The following is a 14,017-nucleotide window of genomic DNA, read 5'->3' on the forward strand; positions in this document are numbered from 1 at the left end:
TTTATTTATTTTATGTGAGGGGCTGGGGAGGTTCATGTGTAGGTCAGATAACTTGTGGGAATCAGTTTTCTCTTTCCATCATGTAGGTCCTGGAATTGAGTTCAGATCATCAGGCATGGTGGCAGGTACCTTTACCCACTGAGCCATCTTGCCAGCCCCTGCTCCAGAGATTCTGAATAAAGACCCATTCTTCGGCATTTCAACATGCTTTTTGGATCTATTGCTAGACAATGAACAATTCTAATATAGTTTTCAGCATCTCCCTGGGTGGACTAACTTCTAAAGGCCTTACACTTTTTTTCTAAAAACAAGGATCTCTTCAAGTAGCACGTCTACAAAAGAGATGCTGAATGAGAGTTTTTGGAGGTGGGGGCTTAGAAGGAATCTTCCTATGTAGCCAAGGCTAATCTCAAACTCATTCCATAGGTAAGGCTGGTTTTGAGTTAGTGGTAATCCTCCTGTATCAGCCTCCTGAGTGTTACGATTACAGACATGAGATAGCACGTCCAAATTTTGTACTATGAGATTTTAAAATACAGGTATCAGTGTTTTTGTTCTTCCTGGCCCCTTGCCACTGTTTCCCTTCTTCTCTGACTTCCTGCTCACCTCTGTCCCAGTGTAAATTTTAGAGAAATTCTAGTGACAGGACATTGAGACTGTATGCTGTAACAATGACTTCCCTGAAGGATTGCCTCTCTCAGCCCACCAGGAAGGGGATCTAAAGGACATAGCATAGTATGTTTGGGAAGTACAGTAGCCAGAGAGGAAGCATGAAGCTTCCAGAATTTCTCCAATAGCAACTCCCTTCAATTTCTTTAAAATAAAATAGAATATTTAAAGTAAATATGGTGTCAGGCATGGTGACATGTGCCTTTAATTCCAGCATGCAGGAGGCAGAGGCAGGCAGATCTCCATGAGTGTGAGGCCATCCTGGTCTACATACTGAGCTCTAGGCCAGCCGGAACCACATAGTAAGATCCTGTCTCAATTTTTTTTAGAGTAGAAATGATAAAACTGTGGTGAGACTCCTACATAGAGGTACAACCACAGTGCCAACATCTGAAAAAGTTAGGGGAGAGGAAGTCTAATTTTGTAAATTTTTACACAAGTTGTGATAGACTATGAAGTCATAGTAGACTGTGCAGAGCTAAGGATGTCTTTTTCCATCCCTAGATCAACTATTCAAAAACCAAAACCAAAAAGGGACAAGAACTTGTGAGGGAGTAGAAGTGACATGAGCGGAATTGGAAGGGAACTGAGAGGGGCTGAAATAACAGATACAGTGATCACTTATGAAATTCTCAAAAAAGATTATATTTAAAAATTTTTTTAAGTGAAATAGGAGTTGGGGCTCTAAATTGGCAGTTAAGAGCTCTAGCAGCTCTTACAGAGGACCTGGGTTTGGTTTTCAGGAGAGAGGACCTGGGTTTGGCTTATCACCATCTGTAACTCCAGGGACTCTGATGCCCTCTTTTGCCCACTGTAGACAATGTGTGCATGCAGTCCATATACATACACGCAGATGAACACTCATACACATAAAATAAAAATAAATATCTAAAAGGTGCTAATACTTATCTTTAAATTTTATTTATTCTTATTTTATGTGTATGAGTGTTATGCCTGCATGTGTGTAAGTGCACCTGTGTTGTTCAGGGCCTGTGGAGAACAGAAGAGGGTGTTGGATCCCCTGGAACTGGAGTTATAGATGGTTGTTAGCTGCCATGTGGATGTGGGATTAGAACCCAGGTCTTCTGCAAGAAGAGTAAGTGCTCTTAACCACTGAGCCATCTCTCCAGCCCCCAAAAGTGCTAATATTTAAAATAAAATAAAATAAGAGAGATACAGTTTTTAAACCAATATAGGGGTTAAAATTGATGTATTACTAATATTTAAAATACATCTTTTGGGGACTGGAGAGATGATTCAGTAGTTAAGAGCACTGGCTGCTCTTGCAGAAGATCCAGGTTTGAGTCCCAGCACCCACATAGCAGTTAAGAACCATCCGTAACTCCAGTTCCAGGGGAATCCAATGCCTTCTTCTGACCTCCGTGGACATTGTATGACATGGATACACTTAAACACATGCAGGAAAACCACTCATACACATAAAATAAATTATTTAATTAATTAAAAATATGTATCTTTTATTCTTTGAAAGTTCCATACAGTTATATGATGTATTGATCATATCGATCTACCACTACCTCCCTTCAACCTCCTCTAGTGCCCCAACCCCATCCCCCTCCCAGCCTTATGTCCTCTTTTTATTCTTATGTTGTTTTTACTATTAATAGCCCCCTGAGTCCAAGCAATGTTGCTCATATGTACATGGGTGTGTACTGCTCATACGCACATGCATGTGTGGCCATCCAACTGGGGCATGAGCAACCTAGCAGTGACCACACCACCAAAGAAGAGTGACCCTCCCTCCTTCAGCAAACGTGAGCTGCCAATAATTCCTCAGATGGGGTTGGGCCTCGGGAGCTTCTCCCTCATCCATGTTGGAATCTTGACTGGCTTGATCTTGTGCAGGCCTTGTGCAGGTAACCACAGCTGCTATGAGTTGATGCATGCCACAGCCATATCATGTCCAGAAGTCAGCATGTCACCACTCTCTTCCCACCCACTGGCTCTTACATTCTTTCTGCTCCCTCTTTCCAGAAGTTTCCTAAGTCTTGGAGTGTGGCAGGTTGCTATAGATGACCCATCCACTGCTAAGCATTCAGAGTTACTTATACTCAGCACTTTGACCAGTTATAAGTCTCTGTATTAGTCACTAACCATTGCAAAAAGATGCTTCTCTGGCTACAAACTTGAGAGACGCATAAACCTATGGGTATAAATATAAATATTTAGAATTCAGTTTGGCATTGTGACCTAAAAGTGGATATTTTTAAATTCCCAACAAATACAAAAGAAGAAAAGAAAATGGGAACAAAGAAACAAGAAAGGAAGGAAGGAAGGAAGAAAAGGGGCCAAAATAAATAGCTGAAAACAAATAGCAAAATGCAGATAAAAACACAACTTCAAAGTTATATTAAGTATGATTGGACTTAATACTTTACCTAAAAGGCAAAGATTATGAAACTGACATAAGAACCAAATCTACACGGTTCATGAGAGATCTTTTAGGTACAAAGGTTTAGAGTAACAATACATTATAAGGAAGAGGATGTTTTCAGTTCTACTCTACTGATCTTTTTATAAATACCACAAACTTGGTCTTATCTTGAATTTAACACTATCTTTAGATGACTGCATATGCACATTGAAATTTGAGAAGCAGTGTGTAGATAGCTCTTAAGGCATTTGGCGATGATGAAAGAAATTCTTTCTTTAATTCTTAAGAATGAGAGAGGAATGTCCAGTTTTAGAAACGAAGGTAAGATTGAATCATGATATAAGGTCACAAAAGTGGACCTGACTCAAGGTCTTCCTGACTCACAAAGTACTGCATTATCTAAGATCTCATTCTATCTTCTAGCTCACATCCTTCCACTTATTCAACTCCTTAAAGACATGGACAATGTCTAATCTAACTTGTTTCTCCAGAGACGTTAACATGGTATTTATTCAGCTCTATTTAGCTTACTTTTTTTTATTGGTCTTTTTTACACAGGGCCACCCTGTAGCCCCAGCTTGCCTGGAACTCACTATGTAGACCAGGCTGGCCTTAAACTCAGAGATTTCCCTGCCTCTGAGTCCCAAGTGCTGGGATTAAAGGTGAGCACAACCATGCCTGCCTATTTAGTTTATTTTAATTGTGTGTTTATGTGTGTGCATGGCACACATGTGGAAGTCAGAGGATGACCTTCAAGAGTTGGTTCTTTCCTGCCACCTTTTGAGATCTGGGCATAGAACTCATGTTGTCAGACTTACACCCAAGTGTCTTACCAGGTGAGCCATCTTGCTGACTTTCATCTTAATTTGGTCAGCTGATGTGGAGCTGCGAGCAACTAAGTGAAGTGGGTGTCCTTAGGGGACAAACTCTTTATAATAACATACTTTCAAAGTGTTCTTTCCTCTCATGTAATTTTTCTTTTGGCTGGGGCATGGGGGTGCACATCTTTGATCCCAGCACTAGGGAGGCAGAGGCAGGTGAGTTCAAGGCTAGCCTGGTCTATATAGTGAGTTCAGGCCAGCTGGGGCTACAGGGAGACCCTTTCTCAAAAACAAACAAAACAAACAAACAAAAAGGCCGGCTGGTGAAATGGGTAAAGATTGCTGCCTAACCTACCTGATGGCATAAGTTCAGTCCCTAGGACCCACATGGTAGAAGGAAAGAACTGACTTCCAGAGCAGTTATCAGACCTCCACATGCATGCCACATGCACACACACAATAATTAAATAAAATAAGAAACTAGGTATTCCCAGAGACCTTCCTGTACCCCATGCTTATGAAGCAAGCTGAGCACACAGAGAAGACTCCCATCTGCCATTATAAGTTTTTAACATGCTCAATGGTTTTGAGGTAAGATGCCCAGAAATTGTCATTTTTCCCTCTTGAGCTGTGATCTTAAACTGAGCATGCTCAAAAATGTAGACCTTAAACTGAACATGCTCAGGAATGTACCTGCCCCTAAAGTGCTTTCTTATAAGAATATGTCTGTGCTCCCCAAATAAGAGCCCATGTTTCTTTCAAGGCCTGACTTGTAATAACTTTAGTGCTCTCATTATCTGTTTTTTTTTTTTTTTTCTTTTTGAGACAGGGTTTCCCTGTAGTCCCAGCTGGCCTGGAACTATCTTCTAGACTCTTACTCACTGGCCTTGTGCTCACCAAGAGGTGAACTTGCTGCATTTAGTTGTGCTTGCCCAACAGTGACCAGAAGCAACGTTCACTGATACACACAGTGCTAGATGCCTCACATGCACCAATTCTCTTAACTCTTGAGAGTGACAACGAAAGGTTGATGGACCAAAATGACCACAAAGCCAGTAGTGTGACTGAGATCCCACATGCTCAGCTGCTGGGATTCTGGTTCCTCGAGGCCCTGCTCAGCATTTGGGAAGGTATGAGTGGTTGGATGCTCTCCTGCCACTTGCTTGTCACTGTCTTTGCCTCCTTCCCAGGGCCCTCATCGCTTGAGCCCGGTGGAGGGACTATTTTACAAGTTACTGTCTCTCGGGGCACCATCACTGCGATCATATGTCCTCTGGCCATGGCCGTCGCTTCCACAGTGCTGAAGTCCCAGAGCCAGGGCTGCTTGGGGGACAGATAGCTTCTTGCTGAAATGCAAACTGCAGTAAGAAGTTTTCACTTGCTTGTTCTCCTCCAGGTTCTTTGAGTGCGGTTCCTGCCTCCCTCACTTTCTTGGCCTCTCTGAAGAGCCACAAGAATGCCCTGAGGGAAGCAGGCTGCTAGAACATGCCTCTGGCCTCCCTGTCCTGGTCACAGTTTGTCCTTCAGCTGACTTCTCATGGTCCACAACTTCTGATCAGACACTGATCTCTCCCTGCTAATGACTAATAGAATAAAGACTCATTACATTGCTATTGCAAGAACATCTTTCATATGTACAGAATCCTATTCATTTTCAAAAATTAAAACCAGAAGTACTAACCAAACAAATTAGCAATTTAAAACTGTCTAGTTTGGTTGGAGTTCTTGCTTTGAAAAAGCTGCAATCTACTGGACCCTGTAGTTGTTCTGTAAAAGCTCATTCATCAATTTGACAAACGCATACCAAGCCCACACAATACAAAATTGTAGTACCAGGTCCTATCCCCAGTGTGTGGAATTCAAGGTAAACAAGATGGCTGCTCTCATGGTACATCCAAAAGAGAGAGACATCAGCTTCAGTTTCTGGTAAGGCAGAAGTAAGCACTGAGAAGAAGGCAAATCCAGATAATAGGATGGGAACTAACAGAAGGAAACATTAGATGGGTACGTGAGGAAAAGTCTCTAAGAAAGTGACATTTGGGTTGGATGACATGTGAAAATGTAGAAAAAGGAGAGTCCAGGCCAGGGGGTGGGCAGTGGTGTGTTAGTGCATTTTTCATTACTATAATGAAATACCTAATGCTTGGTAACTTTATAAAGAAAACAGGTTCATGTATCTTGGAGTTTGGATGTGCAAAGTTCAAGACCAGGTGTTTCCAATGATTTGGCCTCTGGTAAGGGTCTAACATCAGATTACAGATGGAAGGATGAGATAGCTCTTCAAACAGGAAGCCAGGAAGCAATTCAGGGATCAGCTTGCTCTTATAACTACTCATTCGCATGGCAATTCAGGGATCTAATAATGTGAGCTATCTTGATATTTTCCAAGGGCACACATCAATTGCCTAAGTACCTCTCAGTAAGTCCCACCTCTTAAGAGTTCTGTATTTTCCACATTGTCATACTGGGGACCACATTTTCAACACATAAAATTTAACTCAAACTATGTCTAAGCCATAACAAGCACCATTACTGGAATATTATGACCTAGGAAGAGCATCATGGGAATGAGGTCAAACAGGCAGACCAGCCCAGCCCAGAATGCTCTGGAAGGAGTTTGAGTTTTAAATACATTGGGAAGAACTAGATGATTTCCAACAGGAGTGACATGCTGTGGTCCTACCAGGAAAGATCATTTGGGCCACTGTGCAGAGATTAAGGCAAAGGTGACCAAAGCATAAAACCCCATGACCCATTAGGAGTTATTATAACTTAAGGAATGGGTGATGTTCCCATAATTATAGGAAATGAATGTGTGTTCATTGTGACCACCCCCACTGTTGATAGCTCAGTATAGGATATGGATACTCGAGCCACTACATAATAAAACTAGATGACAGAGCCCTGGTCTCAAACCCCATCCCCCCTTTTTTTAAATTTAATGGAGATGACAAGTAAAATTAAAAGGCTTCACAAATAGCAAGGCCTCATTGAGGCAACAGGAAATTGGCAGAGATCAGTAGACTTTCAACAATTTTTTGCAAGAGTAAAATCCTCTCACTTAGCCTATCCTGAATCATCTTGGCACTAAGGAAGAACCAAAGAAATCATCATCTCACCTTTAATCAGTCACATGACCCTGAGTTGCCTGATAAGAATGATGCTTCCTCCTCCCCCACCCACACAGCTCCTATCAAGCCAGAATCCCCAGAGTATGCAAAGCTAGTATTTTTTACCTATAGTTCTCAAATGTTTCTTATCGCATTATCTTAATCTGAATAGCATAATAAGTCTCTTTTATGGCAGTACAAGTCAACAAAAAGGAGCACAGAGAATACAGTGTAAAGAAGGAGCAATCAAGGTAGATGGTGTTCTCAGCTTCCAGGGAGAGAGAAATTCTGAGCTGAATTTTGGCCAGAATGATAAATAAGAAAAAGCAAATATTCTAGAATAGCAAGGCATATAGGGGCTGGAGAGATGACTCAGTGGTTAAGAGCTCTTCCTGCTCTTCCAGAGGACCCAAGTTCAGTTCCCAGCGCCCATGTGGGGTGGCTCACAGCTGCCTATAACTCCAGCTCCACAGAATCTGATGCCACTGGCCTCCATAAGCACCTGCAGTCACGTGCCCATGCTCATACACAGAGTGAATTGCCTGCATGCATGTAAGTGTACCCATATTGTGCCATGCCTGCAGAGGCCAGAAGAGGGCATCCGACTTCCTGAAACCAGAGTTATGGATGGTTGCTAGTCATCATGTAGGTGCTATGAACTAAACCTAAGTCCTCTGCAAGAGCAGCCAGTGCTCTTAACTGCTAAGCCATCTCTCTAGCACCTACAAGTATTTTTCCATTAGGCATATTAAAGAAGGAATGAACAGAGTGGGAAATAGTTGGATATAGAGGCAAAGAACAGGAAAGGATCAGGAAGGACTTCCTAGATTAGTAGCTTGAGAACCAGAACCAACATGGATGGTGTTACTGCTGCTTTTTCATCTGAGACAGAGTGAGAAGTCATGAAGTGGGGAACCGGACATGAGAAATCACTTCTATAGCATTTAGTAATGTATTAGCTATAAACTTAACATGTGTGAGAACTGACATGTAAAAATGATCAATGAGGGGCTAGAGAGATGACTCAGCAATTAAGAACACTGGCTGTTCTTGCAGAGTACCCGGGTTCAAATTCCAGCACTCACATGAGGGATAACAACTGTCTGTAACTCCAGTGCCAGGGGATCTAATGCCCTCTTTCATCCTCCACAGACACTGCATGACATGGGTGCACTTACATGCAGGCATAACACTCATACACATAAAATAAAAATAAATTTTAAAAAGTGATCAATGATAAGACAGATTTACAAAGGTGTAAAATGCAAGCCATATTCAAAATTTAACTATTGAGAATTACCTCCAACACTGAGTTCTTCAGATATTATTAATGTTTGTGAAATCTCTGTGCTTCTGCACATATACCAAGCTAGATACATGAGTGTGACTTATTGGGGTGTCAAAATCTAGCTCAACCAAGGGAGGATTTTTTTTTTAATGGAGGTGAAGAACCCAGGAGAGTAAGAGAAATTTCCCAACAATCTCAAATTAAAACACTATAGTGCTGACGAATGGATAATGAAAATGTGCATATACACAAAGGTGTTCTATTCAGCTGCAAAGAAAAATGAAACCATGAAATCTGCAGGTGAACTGATGAACTGGAAATTATACTGAGTGAAGCCACCCAGACCCAGAAAGACAAACACTGCCCATTCTCTATTATTTGTGGATCCTAGCTTCTAACCTTCAGATTCGAGTACATAATCTGAAGTAACCACAGAAGCCAGGAAAGTAGAAAGGGACCATGTGGGGAGATGGGGAGAAGGAGCTCTAGAGAAGGGATGGGACACAGGTGCTATGAAGGGGAAAGGGGAAAAATGGAGGGAGACTTTAACTGGGGAGGGGGAAGTGGGTAAAACATAAGGAGAGATAACACTAAAGGTGTTTGAAAAGCCATAGGGAGCTGACAGAGATGGTGAATGCCTTTAATATCAGCACCTGAGAGGTAGAGGCAAGTGGATCTCTATGAGTTCGAGGCCAGCCTAGTCTACATAGGGAGTTCCAGACTAGCCAGGGCTGCATAATGAGACCCCCATCTCAAAAAAATTAGGAAGACATATTACTCTATAAGCTTACTTCATATATGTCTTAGCTTTCTATTGCTGTGATAAAAACACTGACCAAAGTCGGGTGTGGTGGTGCACGCCTTTTTTGCCAGCACTTGGGAGGCAGAGGCAAGGCAGATCTCTGTGAGTTTGAGGCCACATAGTGAGTGAGTCTGGTCTACATAGCGAGTTCCAGGCCAGCTGGGACTACAGGGAGACCCTGTCTCAAAAACACCAAAAAAAAAAAAAAAAAAACCTGCCCAAAACCAACTTGGGGACAAAGGGTTTATTTGACTTACAGTATAGTTCATCATCAAGGGAAGCCAAGGCAGGAACTCAGGGCAGGAACTTGGAACACAGACCATGGAGGACCTCTGCTTACCGGCTTGCTTGCCTGGCCAGTGCTCAGCCTAATTTCTTAAATAACACAGAACCACCTGCCAAGGGGTGGCACCGCCCACAGTGGGCTGGGTCCTTGCATACCCAACAATCAAGAAAATGCCCCACAGACATGGCCACAGGTTAATCCAATTCCTCAATTGAGGTTCCCTCTAATCAGGTGTATCAAGTTGACAACTAAAGCTATCCAACACGATATATATTATATACACATAGTTTAAATGGAGTTATACCATACCGGGCAGTAATGCTTCCTATAAGATCCATAGACTAACAAAAACTCCAGTTCCAGGCATGGAAAACCACTGTTTATTGTTATTGTTATTATTGTTATTGTTGTGGAGGGGTCCAAGAGGTAGCCCCCAAACACTATAGGTATTGCCATCACCCTTGGTTGCCTCCAAGAACTTGAAGGTGAAGACTCTATTGCTGAAGATACCACATACTTCAGTCATGGGACTTAGATGAATTGAGTTGTTACTGACCTGGAAGCCTCCTCCCCGAGGACCAGCTCTCACAGTATCAGAAGCTGCCATGCAAGCTGCCAATGGAGAAAACATCACTAGTCCTATGCAGCTTTAATCCAATCCTAGCCCTTGGCAGGCAGAGTTCAAGGTCAGTCTGGTCTACATAGGTAATTTTGGATCTGCTGGGGCTGGCTACAGGAAGACCTTGTCTCTGAAAAAAAAAAAGATTGAAATCTGAACAATGTGGTCGCCCAAACAAGGCCTGCATAATGACCACACCAGTTGACATGCCAATGTGGATGGGGAAAGTTTCACAAGGCCTGGTCCCTAGGTGAAGACCTACAGGCAATCTGTGAGAAAGGGAGTCTGTTTTCTCCAGGGACAAGCCCCCTGATAGGTTATCCAATGCCAGGTGGCTATCCCTAAACACATGTATATCTAAGCAACACTAAATGGACTCAGTAGGTTGTAGGTGTGTGTGTGTGTGTGTGTGTGTGTGTGTGTGTGTGTGCTGTGATTATGATAATTAAAGAAGGAAAGGTCATGAACTTGAGAACGAGTTGGAGGGGAAGCTGGAGTTGGAGGAGGGAGAGGAAGAGGTAGAAATGATGGAAATGGTGTTCATGTATCAAATTCCAAAAATAAATTTAATTTAAAAAGTACTGTGTTATCTTGCTAGCACTGCTATAACAAGACACCACAGATTGGGTGGATTAAAAAAACAAAAAAAAAAATTGGGGCTAAAGAGATGACTCAGTGGTTAAAGCACTGACTCCTCTTGCAGAGGACCCGGGTTTGATTCCCAGCACCCACATGGTAGCTAACAACTGTCCTGAAATTCCAGTTCCAGGAGATCTGGCTCCCTCTCCTGACCTCTGCAGGCATTGCACAACACAGGTGCACTTACATAAACACATACAGGCAATATACTCATACACATAAAATTTTAAAAAATAATAAAATACCAAAATTTGTTTTCTGATGGTTCTAAATGATGGAATTTCAAGATCAAAGCATCAGAGGTTTGTTTTCTACTGGAGCCTCTCTCCTTGTTTGTAGATGTCCACTACCTATCTTCCTACATGATTGTCCCTCAGCCTGTCTGTTGTCTGTATCCTAAATACCTCTTTTTTTTTAAAGGACTCATTTTATATTTGTTTATGTGTATATGTGTGTCTATGTATATGCATGTACACATGTGTGCAAATGCCTGTGGAGACTAGAAGAGGGTGCTGGATCCCCTAGAGATAGAGTTACAGGTGGTTGTGAGCTGCCCAGCATGGATGCTGGGGACTACACTGAGTCCTCTGTAAGAACAGCAAGCACACTTAACCACTGAGGCATCCCTCACCCCTACTCTCTTCTTCTTATAAGGACACTAGTCATATTGATAGCTGGTCATCCATAGGACTTTAACTTTAATAACCTCTTCAGAAGCCTTGTATCCAAATGAGGTCACATTCTGAAGTATAGGGTGTTAGAACTTCAACATGTGAACTTGGGAATGGGGTGGACATAACTCAATCTAGAACACAAGGGACTGAAAAATGCTGTGAAAAAGTTGCATGCCTGAGAAGGTTAGTGAGTCTCCTCTAAGGCTATGTCTCGTTTCTAGCTGAATGAAATTTTGTAGGATCATTACTCCACAATGGCTTGAACAAGTCTGAGATGATGATTAATTATGAGTCACATGTTCATCCTTATTGTTATAGTCAATGATGAATAGACACAGAAAAAACAGGAGACACCAGAATATATCCACCCTTTTACCACCAAGGTGTCTTCTAGGCTTTGGACTTGAGTCACCGTGCTTAGCTTGCTTTCTGTCAGTCAGAGGGGGTGGGGCGGCATTGAATCATTCCCTTTTCTTTTTTCAGGACAAGTAGCCCTGTGCCAACTGACTCATCTGCCACCATCCTTAACTGTCACAAATGACTTGGGAGCAGCAAACAATCTACCTTGCTATAGGAGAAAGTCAGGAGGAGGAAATCAAGTTCTGTTAAGGACTCTAGAAGATTGGCGTTCTAGCCAAGAGAAAAGCACGTCCTGGGACTGGAGAAATGACTTCACAGAGTGGGGAACTGGGCAGGAGTGGAATGGCTAACAAGGGGACTCACTCTGCTAGCTAAAGATGGAGCCAGGGCTCTCTCCTTGGTTCCTATCCCAGCGTCCTCTTTATTTCGCCACAACTAAGTAGCTGTGGCTTTCATTATTCTGACTAAAAATGTTTCTGGAAGTATTCTTACAAATAACTTGAGGGACCAAGAACGTTACGGTACAGTGGTGAGGACAGAAGGTAAGAAAGCCAGTGTTTGAGTGCCAGCTGTGTCATTTTACTGCTGAGCAGATTCTCATTTCTTAAAAGTCTAATTTTTCCAGATGGTGGAATAGAAGTGATAATAGCACCTACCTCACTAAATGACCCTGTGCACTTTAATAAGGGAAAATATTTTTAAAAACATCGACAATGTTAAACAAATGGTAAACATTCCAAAAGTAGGAGGTGCTATTCATCATAATAACCTAAAATTGGCAGAATTCAAATTTTCCATTCTTATATCTTAAGTAAAACAAAAACGAAATTAGAAAGCAAAAAACAATCATTAGTGAGACATCTTTCCATTTCACAGCTCGGGATGATGACTGTGGAACCCAGAGGTTGGGTACCAGGGCAAAAAGAACACAGCATTGTAGTCAAAGGGTTTCACAACTTCACTGATTGAAACACAGCCTAAGGCAAAACTCAAATCCCCAAGGCAGTGACAGAATAGAAATGGAAGTTCTGGGACACAGAAAGAATAGGAGGAAAAAGAAAGGATGGTATCAAGTCTACAAGGTCAATCAAAGCATTGGTGGGAGGCAGGCATGGGAGAGACCTGTCACATCAGCCTCTTCAACCATGATGGAGCCAAAAGCAAAGAAGAAAGCCCGACCCATTCCCAGGCTGAAGTCAAAGCAAAGGTCAAGAAGGCAGTGCACAGCCACACACACACACACACACACACACACACACACACACACACATGCACACACGCATGCACGCACACACACACTCACACACAAATATCAGTTCCCACCCAGCTTCCAGGCTTGATGACTGTGTTGTTTAAGTTCCCTCTGACTCATCATGGAGGAGGCAGAAGGCAAGAAACTACTGTGTCTATTGTGGATATTGGGGACCAACAAGTACCAGACCGAACAGGCTGAGAAGCTCTGTGGCAATAATGTGGCTGAAATCAGACCTGGTTGAGGAGAGATGTATAGAAAAGATGCTTGGATATTGCCAGCGTAATTCAGGTCATCCAAACGGAAGCACCTAACAAATTGTAAAGATTATCCTTTTCAACACTGACTCCCATAAAGTACCTACTAGTTACTGTGCTTGGCACTTAGGCCCACTGCTATGCTGTCTTTAATCAGTGATTTCTCTAGCAGTTAGGTTCCAAGGCCCCGTTGGAAGGCTATCATTCAAAATTAATGAAGTGTTATTTGTATGTGTCTAATGGTGCACATGGGAACCTTTGGTCTTGGTTGAAGTGATACAATTCCTTGGATGGATATGTCACATAAACGATTTTTACTCAAAAAGGTGTTTATTTTTGCTAGTCTTTATTACTTCAAGGGCCAAATAGCATGAACCAGATGTAAAAGCACAAAGAAATGAATTTACCCACAATGCACATGGCAAAGAAGGAGCCAGAGGAATGGCCATCTGCAGATTTTCAAGCTAAATTGAAGGAGAAAGGTACATTTTGTTCTATGGCCATTTCAGTCCTATGATTTGCTGAAATGGACATCAGTAAGCTACATCCAGCCATAAGCTGTGTTAATTCTTTTCCTACTAACTTCTGGTCTTGTATAAGGGCTGCACTGGGAACATTTGGCAAAGTGATTTGACAGTGTTTGTTTTAAAAAGTGATTAATGTATATAACCCTTGATGCAGTCATTTGCATCATTTTCAGGAATTTCCCTAGAGAAATTCTAACTAAAATATATGAAAATATAAATAAGAGGAACTCTGTCCTATTATTTGAACTAGTGCAAATTAAAAACAATTTAAATGTTAAGTAACATGAACTTGGTTAAATAAATTTTATATATACATAT

This window comes from Nannospalax galili, unplaced genomic scaffold (assembly GCF_000622305.1).
Source record: "Nannospalax galili isolate Female #2095 unplaced genomic scaffold, S.galili_v1.0 scaffold9, whole genome shotgun sequence".
Taxonomy (NCBI): Eukaryota; Metazoa; Chordata; class Mammalia; order Rodentia; family Spalacidae; genus Nannospalax; species Nannospalax galili.